The sequence below is a fragment of the Heterodontus francisci genome, unplaced genomic scaffold (assembly GCF_036365525.1).
Source record: "Heterodontus francisci isolate sHetFra1 unplaced genomic scaffold, sHetFra1.hap1 HAP1_SCAFFOLD_58, whole genome shotgun sequence".
Lineage (NCBI taxonomy): Eukaryota > Metazoa > Chordata > Chondrichthyes > Heterodontiformes > Heterodontidae > Heterodontus > Heterodontus francisci.
In genome coordinates this window covers 6,149,234-6,164,590 of record NW_027142006.1, presented here as the reverse complement: position 1 = coordinate 6,164,590, position 15,357 = coordinate 6,149,234, and the positions used below count along the sequence as shown (strand labels likewise).

At 45.4% G+C, this 15,357-nt stretch overlaps 2 non-coding genes across 2 annotated transcripts; both read right to left on the bottom strand.

Moving 5' to 3' along the window:
• Positions 1-265: 265 nt before the first annotated feature.
• On the bottom strand, positions 266-337 carry trnat-ugu (transfer RNA threonine (anticodon UGU)). Its single transcript has one exon. It is a non-coding gene; the product is annotated as a tRNA-Thr (tRNA).
• A 13,814-nt stretch (positions 338-14,151) lies between these two features.
• Positions 14,152-14,242, bottom strand: trnar-ucu (transfer RNA arginine (anticodon UCU)). Its single transcript is given in 2 exon segments — positions 14,152-14,186; positions 14,206-14,242. It is a non-coding gene; the product is annotated as a tRNA-Arg (tRNA).
• Between the last annotated feature and the right edge of the window lie 1,115 nt (positions 14,243-15,357).

Genomic DNA, 15,357 nt, shown 5'->3' with positions numbered 1-15,357 from the left:
AGGACCGGAGAGCGGGATGTGGGATTAATAGAATAGCTCTGTTAAATATCCAGCAAATGCACAGTAATAAGGTTCAGTGCTTGGACCTCAGATATTTTCACTCTATCAATGGCAGAGAAGGCTCGAGGGACCATGTGACTTATCCTCATGTTCTTCCCAGTGTCCAGGATAAAGTGTAACATGACACTGATTTCCAGATGGCCGACACAAATGCAACAGACATCTTTTCTGGAAACATCACATTTAAAGTGAGAAACTAATCAGAAGGCACGGACGGGGATTGAAGCTGTAATCTTCAGTTTACAAGACTGACGCCTTACCACTTGGCCACCATGCCTTTTCTTAATGGACATCTGAGGCTCCAGAGGAGGATTTGTGATTCTTTTTCAAATTGGTTGAAACAGCATCGAGAAACATGCACAGAAATCAAGAGGGATTGTGGAATGGGAAACAGATCAGCCTCATTTACATCATCAGCATCATGACATCTTCATTCAGACGTTCCATTCCCATCCTCAGCATTTCTCACATCTGTACAATAATATAAGAGTGGACATTGGGTTGTTACTGGGCAGATTATATAAATAGACTATGTGTATCATCACAGGAAGTGATGTAATATAATCTGTACAGCACCTCATGGAGAGTTGTCGATGAAACCTTCAATGCAAGATGTGCAGAGTAAACTCAGGTTATTTTAACCGTCAGATTCTTATATATTGTGTACTAAGCCTTGACAGATATCAGAATATTATATGGGGGCCACAGTAAACCAAAGCGAAGATGGAGAAATCTTTGCCTGCACCTTTGAAAAGGTCACTGGACTGAACCAAGCCGAGGAGTGGCCGAGATGGTTCCAGAGGTTTGCAAGGTATCGTACTGCATCGGGTCTCGTGCTGAAGCCAGACATGGAGCAGGTCAGTACGCTATTGTCTGCAATGGAGGGAGTGTGCAGGCAACATCCTCATGAAGAACAGAAGGCTACATGTGAAGAAGTTATTAAGGCACTCAAGACCTATTTTAATTGAGGAAAAAAATGTCATCGTGGAGCCAAAGTTAAAACGCTGCATTTGCTGACAACGCAACCACCAGGTGACGCTGTACTAGCACATGCGCAAATGCAGCCTCTTCCACTGAAACGTCACTGTCTGTGACATTCAGGCAGCTGCCAGGATTAAAGATGGAGCTACTCAATTTATCACAGAAAACAACTTCGACCCAAAAATCCCCTCAAAGGTTGCCATCACCGCCTCCGTCCCACCCCAACAGTCCCCCGCTACCTCTTGCTCATTTGCCAGTTATATAGTACCAAGTCATCTTAATTCACCTAAAGTGAATTACTTTAGGAGCAGTGACTGTCGTTTCATAAGCAAATATGGCACATATCTACACAATGGACATGTTTTGGTTGATACTCGGAGAACGTTGCGCTATTTGAAGTCTCATTAGAAGGACAGCACCTCTGACAGTGCTGCACACCTTCTGTAATTCAGTGAGGTTTCATAGAGTCATAGAGTTATACAGCACAGAAAAAGGCCCTTCGGCCATCATGTCCGTGCCGGCCATCAAGTACCTATCTATTCTAATTCCATTTTCCAGCACGTGGCCGTAGCCTTGTATTCTGTGGCGTTTTGAGTGCTCATCCAGATACTTCTTAAATGTTGTGAGGGTTCCTGCCTCCACCACTCCTTCAGGCAATGTGTTCCAGATTCCAACCACCCTCGAGGTGAAACATTTTTTCCTCAAATCCCCTCTAAACAGTGCCATCCCATTCTCCGGACGATCATTCCCCGCTTCCCCCCATCCCACTCTCTGACTGCTCACTCCCCGCTTCCCCCACCACCACCCCCATCCTGCTTTATGGCCGCTCACACTCCAGGCCATGGGCTCTGCCGTTTCCCTCCTCTCGGCCACTCGCTCCAACATTGTCCCATCACCCCTCGAGGCTCGCCTTGCTTTATCGGGTGGTGCGGTGAAGAATGATCGAATGTTGGAGCGAGAGGCCGAGAGGAGGGAAGCAGCATGGCTTAGAGCTAGTGTCTGGAGGGACGTGGGGGGGAAGCGGGGCGTGAGTGGACGGAGAGAGGGCAGTGCGGGGGTGGGGGGGTAGCAAGCGGCCGGAGGGCGGGGGAGCGGGGTAGCGAGGAGCGGGCTGTGAGCGGCCTGGAGTGAGCGGCTGAGAGGAGGTAGAGAGTTTTCCCGCGCATGCGCCACATCGTCCTGGAAGACGTAGGCAGGGCATGCGCAGCATCTCAGAGCGCAGGAGACTGTTTGTGCATGTGCGAGCTTGGAGCACTCTGATGACGTCGGCTGGCTGCTGCATTGTCAGGAATCACTTTGAATTTAATAAGCGTACAAAACAGAAAGGGGAGAGTATTCACTCATTTATCAATGACTTGTACAAACTCACGGAGGATTGTGAATACCGCAACTTAAGAGAAGAGCTGAATGGAGACAGGATTGTGTTCGGGGTATTAGACAACACCCTTTCAGATCATCTCCAGTCCAGGGCTGATCTCACATTAACGAAAGAGTTTCAATTGAGCAGACAAACAGAGGTTAGAAAGTTTAACCAATCCGTTGTTCGAGGGGACAGGGAGAGTCTGATCTCGAGAGTTGCAGACTCAATTGAATTTGTTAAGAAAACAAAAGGAAAAATTAGTGGTAAAAGACAAGAAAGACGGGAAGAGCATCTAGTGGTAGCTGCAACCAATTGCAGTAGGTGTGGCCGAGAGAGACACAAGTGGGAAAACTGCCTCGCCAAAGAAGCTGAGTGTTTTTCCTGCAGAAAGATGGGACACTTTCAGTCAGTGTGTGGCAGTAAAATACCAGCACTGAATATAATTAAAGGGAAATCCCCAGAGAGCAAAAACATTAATGAAGTACAGGATATCCAAAGTGTGGAAATACATTTTTTAGGTGAAATCCAGGAAATAAAGTGAGAGTTGCTGGACGACAGAAATTCTGAAATATTTTAAGACAGAGGTAGATAGATTCTTGATAAACAAGGGGGTGAAAGGTTATTGGGGGCAGGTGGGAATGTGGAGTTGAGGTTAAAATCAGGTCAGTCATGATCTTATTGAATGGTGGAGCAGGCTCGAGGGGCCGAGTGGTCTACTCCTGCTCCTAATTGGTATGTTTGTATGTAAGAAAACATGTTCTAGATACAATGAGAACTATCATTTGTTTGGAAATGGATTTGAACCCTTTTATCAAAAGGTTATAGAGCTTTAATTTTTCTACAATTAACAGGCAAATCCTTGTGGAGTTGAGATTGAGAGAAACAATGGGCTGGATTCTATAGAGCCCTCGACGTCGAGATCTGTGGTGGGGGTGGGGTGGGGGCCGCCTGAAGATGGCCCCGGATGAGACCCGCCACGGACCTCAACGCCGGCAGGGCCTGGCTCGATATTGCCGGCGACGGCGAGGCCTTGAAGGGGACCCCCACCGCTCGGCAACGGGACCACAAACCTGCATTAATTATTATCCCATCACTTCCTGATGTTCCGCTGCGATCTTCAGCCCAGTGGCCGGCACTGCCGTGCCTTCGGAGCCCCACCCGGGCAAATGAGGTGCAACACTGGTGGGGAGGGGGGAGAAGGTAAGTTTCTCAGTGTGGGGGTGGGGGGACGGAGTCAAATTAATGTCATGGGTGTAGGGGATGGTGGGAAGGGTTATAGTTTACAGTTTGTGCAGTTTTGGGCGGAAGGTCAGATGGTAAAGGTAGGTTTTGGGAGGGAAGGGCAAATAATTAATTTAACTGTTATTGGGGGGATGGGAGAGAGGCAAAAGCAATGTATTTATTTCATTTCATTTAATCTTCCTTTAAATATTTTCCAGGAGGACTAACAGCCCTTTAAAAATGGCTGACACTCCAGTTCAGTACTAAGGCAGTGCTGCACTATCAGAAATGCTGTTTTTCAGGTGAGACAGAAAATTGAGGATCCCTCTGCCCTCTCAGGTGGATGTTAAAGGTACCATGGCACTATTTCAGAGAATAGAAGGGGAATTATTTCTGGGATGCTGGTCATTGTTTAACCCTGAATCAACATCACTTCAAAACAGATTATCTCGTTTTTATAACGTTGTTGTTCCTGGGAGCTTGCTGTGCGCACATTGGCCACCATGTTTCCTACATGACTACAGTGACTACACTTGGAAAGTCCTTCATTGGCTGTAAAAGGCTTTGCAATGTCCTGTGGTCGTGAAATGCAAGTCTTGCTTTTTCCATTGTCATCAGTGTCATTGTGATCAAAAGATAGGATTCGTGAACACAACGTTTAAATCAATTTTGATTAAAATAATGTAAAAGCATCTATATTCTTGCACTGTACTTAATAATCTCCATCTTCCTATCCTTACAGAGTGCAATGTCATCGACCCTGAAATTGATTCCAGAATCTCATAGAATCTTAGACTCATAGAAAGTTTAAGGCACAGAAAGAGGCCACTTGGCCCTCAGACAATTTCAGCCCAGTTCTGATGAAAGGTCACAGACCACAAACGTTAACTCTGTTTCTCTCTCCACAGATGCTGCCAGACCTGCTGAGTATTTCCAGCATTTTCTGTTTTTATTTCAGATTTCCAGCATCTGCAGTATTTTGCTTCTGTTTTAATTTGAAAGTTAAAACTGAACCACCTGTTTACAATTCACACTGGGGTCTCCCATGAAATGATTCTGTATAATATTGATATAATGAATACAGATTCTGACACAGAGCTTCCTGTGGGGAATTGGGGATATGAAAACCAGCAGACTCTGCAGGGATTTCCACTGGGAGCACAAATTCACAAAATCTACCTTTTATATATCGATTCATTTTGATTGTCCTTCTGGAAAATTATTTTGCAACAATTTAAACATCAACCCACAGCTCCATGACTGGGTCAATTATGAGGTCATCCTCTGACAGGTCATGTGACAGCTGGAGCCACAAGACATCAGAACCAGATTTGTGACTGGATTAAAACCCGGAATCCTGTCCCAATAGCTTTTCAAATAAAGCTGTTGCTGTTTGAAAACACAGCAGTTAAACGTTCTGCCTGACCATGAGGGGAGCTAGGGAGAAATTTACAAAACTCAATCCTTCAACAAAATAGTTCAAAAATCATCCATATCGAAATCATGTGAGGATTCATATGCAGTAGAGAAACAAGCAAATACAGAAAGTACAGAGGAGAGCTGAAAAAGGAAATGAGATCAGCAAGAGAATGTATGAGAAAAGATTAGCAGGTCACATAACTGGGAACACTGAAGTCTTTTACCAACATATGGACAGTCAGTGAAAGGGGGGATCAATTAGGAGATCCTGTGGAGACAGAGGGTGTGGCTGAGGCACTAATTAAGTATCACAAAATAAGCGGATGCTGCAAATGTCACAGTAAAGGAGGAGGAAGTGAAGAAATTGGACAGGATGAAAATAGATAAAGAGGAGACAATTACAAGGTTGGCAGCTCTCACAGTAGAAAAGTCACCCAGTTTGAATGGGTTGCATCCTGGGTTGCTGAGGGAAGTAAGGGTGGAAATATCAGAGACTCGAACCACAATCTTTCAATCCTCCTTAAATATGGGAATGTTGCCAGAGGACTGGAGGATGCAGGTAAGCTTGGGTAGTTCGGTCTTAGTTTAATTTGACCATTTTTATAATGTATCCATTGTAATAACGAACATGGTCAAGAAAGCCATTTTATAATTAACACATGACCAAAGGAGCCATTTTGTGTTCAGTCCGAACGTGCCGTGCAGAGGACAATATTTGTGCTTTAACATTCGCACAACACGGGAAGAAACGGTTACCGATTATAAGCTCTCACTCAATTGGTGCAGAGTATGAGCGCCTGGGGTTACTTCTGACAGTTGAAGAGATCATCGCATCTCATTGGATAGCTACCACCCACTCCAAGCTGGGCAGCCCCCAATCAGTTAGGTGCTGTCCTGCCACGACCTGCTTGCTTCAATGGGTGCTTGGAGCTTAGAGAGTCATCTCTCAACAGGCGGATCGATAATCAATGCACCAAGAAAAACAAGCTCAACAAAGAAGACACCAGTCCTTCGCATCGCAAGCTGGAATGTGAGGACCATGTGTCCTGGCCTTACTGACACCCTTCTGCAGGTTGATGACACACACAAGACAGCTGTGATGGACAAAGAACTCACAAGGCTCAATGTGGACATTGCTGTGCTGCAAGAAACTAGACTCGTCCAAAGTGGATCCCTCAAAGAGAAGCACTACACCTTCTTCTGGCAGGGGAAAGCCCAAGAGGCAACTCGTGAGCATGGAGTGGTTTTCACAGTAAAAAAACACGCTACTTGAGATGAGTGAACCACCCACAGTAGGCTCAGAGAGACTTCTTACTCTTCACTTGTCAACAAGCGTGGGCCCAGTTAATCTCATGTGCATCTATGTCCCGACACTCACCTCCACCCCAGATGTCAAGGATCAATTCTATGTGACACTTGATACTGCCATCAGTAGAATTCCCAGCACTGAGGGACTGTACCTTCTAGGAGACTTCAACACAAGCTTGGGTACTGACTACACAGCTTTGCCAATGTGCATAGAGCACCAGGGGATTGGCAAGATGAATGAAAATGGACAGAGGTTGCTGGAGCTATGCTGTCACCATGGATTCTGTGTGATGAGCAGCTACTTCCAGGTCAAGCTGTGCCACAAGGTGTCCTGGAGACATCTGAGATCACGCCACTGGCACCAGCTAGACCTTATCATCACCAGTGCAAACACCCTCAGCAGTGTCCTCATCACTCATAGCTATCACAGCGCTGACTGTGACACTGAGCACTCCCTGGTGTGTAGCAAGGTCAGGCTTCAGCCAAGGAAGCTTCATCCATCCAAGAAGAACGTCGTCCTCAGATCAACTCTTGACGAACCACTGATCCAGAACGGACCCAGGAGTTCCTCAACATCCTCGATCAGGCTCTTTCAGACAACAATGCTCAAGGTCTCAGTGCGGTGTCAAAGTGGAATCATCTGTTAACAAGCAGATGGAAAGGTGAGTGGAGCATTACCTTAAACTCTACATAACGGAGAATATTGTCATTGAAGTGGCTCTCAGTGCCATTCCAGACTTCCCTGTCATGGAGGAGCTGGACAGTGACCCCACCATAGTGGAGCTCAACAAAGCCATTGACCATCTTGCCAGTGGTAAAGCCCCGGGAAATGATGGTATTCCACCTGGAATCATCAAGAGTGGAAAAGCGGTTCTACTGCAGCATCTTCATGAACTTCTGTGTCTCTGTTGGAAGGAAAGATCTGCACCTCAAAACATGCGTGACACAAACATTGTCACCTTGTGCAACAATAAGGGGGAATCGCAGTGACAGCAGCAATTAGCGAGGCATCTCCTTGCTAAGTATTGTGGGGAAGGTCTTTGCTCGCATTGCTCTGACCAGATTGCGGACCCTGGCATCACACATCTATCCTGAGTCTCAGTGCAGCTTCAGAGCTGGTAGATCGACAGTCGACATGATTGTCTCACTTCGGCAGTTACAGGAGAAGTACTGTGAACAGTACAGACCACTCTACATTGTCTTTACATATGAACATACGAATTAGGAGCAGGAGTGGGCCACTCGTCCCTTCGAGCCTGCTTCACCATTCAATAAGCTCATGGCTGAACTGATTACTCTACATTTCCATCTACCTCCGATAACCTTTCACCCCCTTGCAGATAAAGAATCTATCCATCTCTCCCTTAAAAATATGCAAAGACTCTGCTTCCACCGCCTTTTGAGGAAGAAAATTCCAAAGACTCACGACCCTCTGAGGGGGAAAATTGCTCCTCATCTCTGTCTTAAATGGGTGACCCCTTATTTTTAAACAGTGACCCCAAGCTCTAGAGTCTCCCACAAGGGGAAACATCCTTTCCACATCCACCCTGTCAAAACCCCTCAGGATCTTGTATGTTTCAATCATGTCGCCTCTTTCTCTTCTAAACTCTAGTGGATACGAACCTAGCCTGTCCAATCTTTCCTCGTAAGACAGCCCACCCATTCCATGTATTAGTCTAGTAAACCTTCTCTGTACTACCTCCAATGCATTTACATCCTTCCATAAATAAGGAGACCAGTACTGTACTCAGTGTTGCAGAAGAGGTCTCACCAATGCCCTGTATAGCTGAAGCATAACCTCCCTACTATTGTATTCAATTCCCCTGGCGATAAATGATAACATTCTATTAGCTTTCCTAATTACGTGCTGTACCTGCAGACTAACCTTTTGCGATTCGTGCACTAGGACACCCAGATCCCCTGCATCTCAGATCTCTGCAATCTCTCACCATTTAGATAATATGCTTTTTTATTCTTCCTGCCAAAGTGGACAATTTCCCACTTTCCCACATTATACTCCATTTGCCAGGTCTTTGCCCAGTCACTTAACCTATCTATATCCCTTTGTAGCCCCCTTATGTCCTCTTCACAACCTACTTTCCTACCTATCTTTGTCATCATCAAATTTAGCAACCATACTTTTGGTCCCTTCATCAAAGTCATTTCGAGAATTGTAGAATGTTGAGGCCCCAGCACAGATCCCTGTGGACCACTCGTTACTTCTTGCCAACCAGAAAATGACCCATTTATGCTGACTCTCTGTTTCCTGTCAGCTAGCCAATCCTCTATCCATGCCAATATGTTACCCCTGACACCAGGAGCTTTTATTTTCTGCAATAACCTTTGATATGTCACCTTATCCTTCTGGAAATCGAAGAACAATACATCCACCGGTTCCCCTTTATCCACAGCACATGTAACTCCCTCAAAGAACTCCAATAAATTGGTTAAACATGATTTCCCTTTCACAAAACCATGTTGACTCTGCCTGATTACCTTTATTTTTTCTAAATGCCCTGCTATAACATCCTCTGTAATAGCTCCAAACATTTTCCCTAAGACAAATGTTAAGCTAACTGGCCTGTCGTTTCCTGCTTTCTGTCTCCCTCCCTTTTTGAATAAATGAGTTACATTCACTCTTTTCCAATCTAATGGAACCTTCTCGAATCTAGGGAATTTTGGAAAATTATAACCAGCGCATCAACTATCTCACTAGCCACTTCAGGACCTGGCGACTTGTCAGCCCGCAGCTCCAACAATTTGTTTAGTACCACTTCACTGGTGATTGTAATTTTCTTGAGTTCCTCCCTCCCTTCCATTTCCTGACTTACAGCTAATACTGGGGTGTTATTTGTATCCTCAATAGTGAAGACCAATCCAAAGTATCTGTTCAATTCATCTGCCATCTCTTAATTATCCATTATTAATTCCCCAGACACACTTTCCATAGGACCAACACTCACTTTGTTAACTCTTTTCTTTTTAAAATATCTATCGAAACTCTTACTAGTTGTCTTTATATTTCTCGCTAGCTTTCTCTCGTACTCTAATTTTACCTTCCTTATCAATCTTTTAGTAATTCTTTGCTGTTTTTTATATTCTGTCCAATCTTCTGACCTGCCTCCCATCTTTGCACAATTATAGGCTTTTTCTTTAAGTTTGATAGTATCTTTAACTGTTTTCGTGAACCATGGATGGTGAGTCCCACCTTTGGAATTTTTCTTTCTCGTTGAAATGTATCTATTCTGTGTATTCTGAAATTTTCCTTAAATATCTGCCACTGCATCTCTATTGACTTATCCCTTAACCTAATTTGCCAGTTCACTTTAGCTAGCTCTGCTTTCATGCCCTTATAATTGCCCTTATTTAAAATTAAAATACTCGTTTGGGACCCACTCTTCTCTCCCTCAAACTGAATGTAAAATTCAATCATATTATGATCGCTACTACCTAGGGGCACCTTAACTATGAGGTCATTAATTAATCCTATCTCGTTGCACAATGCCAGGTCTAGTATAGCCTGCTCTCAGGTTGGCTCCAGAACTTATTTTTCCAAGAAATTATCCCAAAAACATTCTCTGTACTCCTCATCTAGGCTACCTCTGCCCATCAGAATTTCCAGTCTATATGGAGATCAAAATCCCCCATAATTATTGCTGTACCTTTCTGACAAGCTGCCATTATTTCTTTTTTTATACCCCATCCGACAGTGTGGTTAATGTTCGGTGGCCTGTACACCACTCCCAGAAGTGACTTCTTGCCTGTATTATTTCTCATCTCAACTCAAACTGCTTCTTCATCGTGATCTCCTGAACTTAGGTCATCCCTCTCTATTGCGCTAATACCATCATTAATTAACAGAGTTACCCCACCACCTTTTCCAAGCTTCCTGTCCTTCCTAAATGCCATGTCACCTCCAATATTCTCATCCCAATCTCTGTCGCCCTGCAGCCATGTCTCTGTAATGACTATCAGATCGTACTTATTTATTCTATTTGTGCTCTCTGTTCATCTGTTTTGTTTCGAAAGCTCCATGCATTCAGATACAGAGCACTTAGTTTTGTCCTTTTATTATTTTTGTAACCTCTAGCCTTATCTGTTGATTTACTCTTAGATTTGTACATTCTGTCCCTTCCTGTCACAGTCTGTTTATCATTTCCCATAGTTATACCTTTCTCTCTTGCCTTGCCTCACCTCCTTGATTCACCATATCTTCCCAAATTTGATCCCTTGCCCCCACTATTCAGTTTAAAACCGTCTCTACGTCCCTCGTTATGTGGCTCGCGAGAACACCGGCACCAGCACGGTTCAGGTGTAGACCGTCCCAACGGTACAGCCACCTCTTTCCCCAGTACTGGTGCCAATGCCCCACGAACCAGAACCCACTACTACCACACCAGTCTTTCAGCCGCACATTACTTTCTCTAATCTTATTTGTCCTATGCCAATTTGCACATGGCTCAGGTAATAATCCAGAGATGATTACCTTTGAGGTTCTGCTTCTTAATTTGGTGCCTAGTTCCTCATACTGACTTTGCAGAACCTCTATCCTTGTCCTGCCTATGTCGTTGGTACCGACATGGACCACGACAACTGGATCCTCCCCCTCCCATTGTATGTTTCGCTCCAGCCCTGAGCAGACGTCCTGAATCCTGGCACCGGCAGGCAACACAGCCGTCTGGACTCTTGCTCTTTGCTGCAGAGAACAGTGTTAATCCACCTTACTATACTGTCCCCTACTACCACTACATTCCTTTTTTCTCACTCTTTGAGCCGCAAACACATTTTTTATTTTCAAAATATACTTTATTCATACAAATCTGCAAAAATTACATTGCCAAACAGTTTCAAACAGCACCAAAAAATACAAACATTGCAAGGGAGATCAGTTTCCTTCTCTCCTATCATGAGTTTCTTCACAACCCTTCCATTTCACTATTGTCATGCCAATTACAGTTTTACATTTACAGCAAAAGAAAATATCAACGATACAGTTCGAGGGATTTCCCATGGATCCAGCCCCTCAGTTCAGCTTGGTGGGGGGACCTTACACTGTGGTCTTTCCCCATTGAGCCTTTGCTGCGGCTGCTCCAAGCTTTAGTGCGTCCCTCAGCACGGAGTCCTGGACCTTGGAATGTGCCAGTCTGCAACATTCGGTGGTGGACAACACTTTGCGCTGGAAGACCAGCAAGTTTCGGGCAGAGCAAAGGGCGTCTTTCACCGAATTGATAGTCCTCCAGCAGCAGTTGATGTTTGTCTCGGTGTGCGTCCCTGGGAACAGCCCTGAGAGCACAGACTCCTGTGTTACAGAGCTGCTTGGGATGAACCTCGACAAAAACCACTGCATCTCTTTCCACACCTGCTTTGCAAAGACACATTCCAGGAGGAGGTGGGCGACCGTCTCATAGAACATAGAACATAGAACATACAGCACAGAACAGGCCCTTCGGCCCACAATGTTGTGCCGATCCTTTGTCCTCTGTCAAGGACAATTTAATCTATACCCCATCATTCTCCTTTATCCATATACCTATCCAAAAGCCTTTTGAAAGTCCCTAAAGTTTCTGACTCAACAACTTCCCCGGGCAAGGCATTCCATGCCTCGACCACTCTCTGGGTAAAGAACCTTCCCCTGACATCCCCCTTATATCTCCCACCCTTCACCTTAAATTTATGACCCCTTGTAACGCTTTGCTCCACCCGGGGAAAAAGTTTCTGACTGTCTACCCTATCTATTCCCCTGATCATCTTATAAACCTCTATCATGTCACCCCTCATCCTTCTCCTTTCTAATGAGAAGAGGCCTAGAATGTTCAGCCTTTCCTCGTAAGACTTATTCTCCATTCCAGGCAACATCCTGGTAAATCTCCTCTGCACCCTCTCCAAGGCTTCCACATCCTTCCTAAAATGAGGCGACCAGAACTGCACACAGTACTCCAAATGAGGCCTTACCAAGGTCCTGTACAGCTGCATCATCACCTCACGGCTCTTAAATTCAATCCCTCTGCTAATGAACGCTAACACCCCATATGCCTTCTTCACAGCCCTATCCACTTGAGTTGCAACTTTCAATGATCTATGCACATAGACCCCAAGGTCTCTCTGCTCCTCCACATGCCCAAGAACCCTACCGTTAACCCAGTATTTTGCATTCATGTTTGCCCTTCCAAAATGGACGACCTCACACTTTTCAGGGTTAAACTCCATCTGCCACTTTTCAGCCCAGCACTGCAACCTATCCAAGTCCCTTTGCAGACGACAATAGCCCTCCTCGGTATCCACAACTCCACCAACCTTTGTATCATCTGCAAATTTACTGACCCACCCTTCGACTTCCTCATCCAAGTCGTTAACAAAAATCACAAACAGGAGAGGACCCAGAACTGATCCCTGTGGCACGCCACTGGTAACTGGGCTCCAGGCTGAGTATTTACCATCTAAGACCACTCTCTGCCTTCTATCAGTTAGCCAATTCTTAATCCAACTGGCCACATTCCCCACTATCCCATGCCTCCTGACTTTCTCCATAAGTCTACCATGGGGGACCTTATCAAATGCCTTACTAAAATCCATGTACACCACATCCACTGGTTTACCCTCATCCACTTGCTTGGTCACCTGCTCAAAGAATTCAATCAGGCTTGTGAGGCAAGACCTACCCCTCACAAAACCGTGCTGACTGTCCCGAATCAAGCAGTGTCTTTCCAGATGCTCATAAATCCTATCCCTCAGCACCTTTTCCATCAACTTGCCTACCACCGAAGTAAGACTAACTGGCCTGTAATTCCCAGGGTTGTTCCTATTCCCTTTCTTGAACAGGGGCACAACATTTGCCACCCTCCAATCACCTGGTACCACCCCCGTCAGCAGAGAAGATGAAAAGATCATTGCCAGCGGCTCTGCAATTTCATCCCTTGCTTCCCATAACATCCTTGGATATACCCCGTCAGGCCCGGGAGACTTGTCTATCTTCAAGTTATTCTTCCCCACCACAGCCAACGCGGGGGCACTGTGCGGAGGGGGCGAGACTTCGGGTGTGCAGGAAGGATCTGACGGGAAGGGCCCGTCTCACCACCAGCCAAGCTACGTCTTGGTGCTTGTTTGAAAGTTCTGGTGATGAGGCATTCCGCCAAATGACTTTGACGGTCTGCTCGGGGAACCATCCGACAGGATCCACCATCTCCTTTTCCCGTAGGCCCTTGAGAACATTCCGTGCAGACCACTGCCTGATGGACCGGTGGTCAAAGGTGTTTTGCCGCAGAAACTAAACACTTACTGCAGACGTGTTTGCCCTGGATCACACTGGCATCCAGGAGCTCCCACATGCTGCAGCTGTGACACATCACCTGTCCTGTCATCCTTAACGTGTTTCAATTCACTACTTAATTATTTTATTCAATTGTTTATTTTGTTGTATATTTTATTAAGCTTACCACTAGTTTGTTTACTATTTTAAACATTAGGACTAAAATGGACCTTAATCACTTAACAGATACTCATCAAACATGCAGCTTTTTCCAAACCAATCAACTACCTGCTTGCCTGTGATGTCACAGCTCAACAGATCCTCATCAAACAGCTCCTTCCACTGCACCGAAGCAAGAACCAAATCCTGTAAACTCACCCCAGCGGCTTTCTGTTACCCTGCTCTCACTCTCCATTGTTATGTCACTTTTTGATTTTTTACCCCAGCTCTGCTCCTGCTGTGCTCCTCTCTCTCACACTCTGTCTCTGAGTCGGTGCTTTTGACACACTTGTGAATTCTCTGTTCCGTCGTGCTCTTCTGTCTCTGGTCCAAGATCTGACTCTGGTGGGATTTGAACCCACAACCTTGGAGTGCCTTCTTTATCATTATTTAGAAGTCCAACAAGCTATCCATTGCGCCACAGAGCCGCACATACTTTGATAAACATCACCAAGGCCTTTGATCTTGTCAGCAGAGACTGACTCTTCAAACTGCGATGGAAACTCGGCTGCCCTCCTGAACTCTTGGGCATCACCTCTTCTTTCCACGAAAACATGCACAGTTCCATCAGTTACAATGGAGCAACATCAGACACTTTCAAGATCAGCAGTGGGGTAAAGCAAGGCTGCGTGCTGGCGCCAACTCTCTTAGGAACAGAGGAACATAGGAGTAGGCCATTCAGCCCGTCGAGCCTTTTCTGCCATTCAATTCGATCATGGCTGATCATCTACCTCAACGCCCCTTTCCCGTGCTCTCCCCATATCCCTTGATGTCATGAGTATCAAGATTTCTAACAATTTCTGTCTTGAACATGCTCAATGATTGAACAGCCACATCTCTCTGGGGTAGAGAATTCCAATGATTCACCACCGTCTGAGTGTAGAAATTCAACTCGATCTCAGTTTTAAATGGCCTACTCCTTATTCTGAGACTTGGTCCCCTGATTTTAGACTCACCAACCAGGGCAAACATCCTATCTACATCCACACTGTCACGCCCTATAAGAATTTTATCAGTTTCAATGAGATCACCTCTCATTCTTCGAAACTTTAAGGAATGCAGGCCCAGTTTCCTCACAAGACAATCCCACCATCCCAGGGATTAGTCTGGTGACCCTCTGTTTCACTCCCTCTATGGCAAGTATATCCTTCCTTAGATGAGGAGACCAAACTATACACAATACTCCAGCGCGGTTTCACCAAGGCTCTATACAATTGCAACAAGACATCTTTACTCCTGTACTCATGACCCCTCGTGTGAAGGCCAACATACCATTTGCCTTTCTAATTGATTGCTGCACCTGCACAAGAGCTTTTAGTGTCTCATGAAGAAGGACACCCAGGTCCCTTTGGACATCAACACTTCCCAACCTCTCACCATTTAAGAAATACTCTGTCTTTCTGTTTATTCCACCAAAGTGGAGAACTTCACACTTACTCACATTATATTCCATCTGCCATGTTCTTTCCCATTCACTTAGCCTCTCCAGGTTTCCTGGAAGCCTCTCTGCATCCTTCTCACAGCTCACACTTCACCTAGCTTT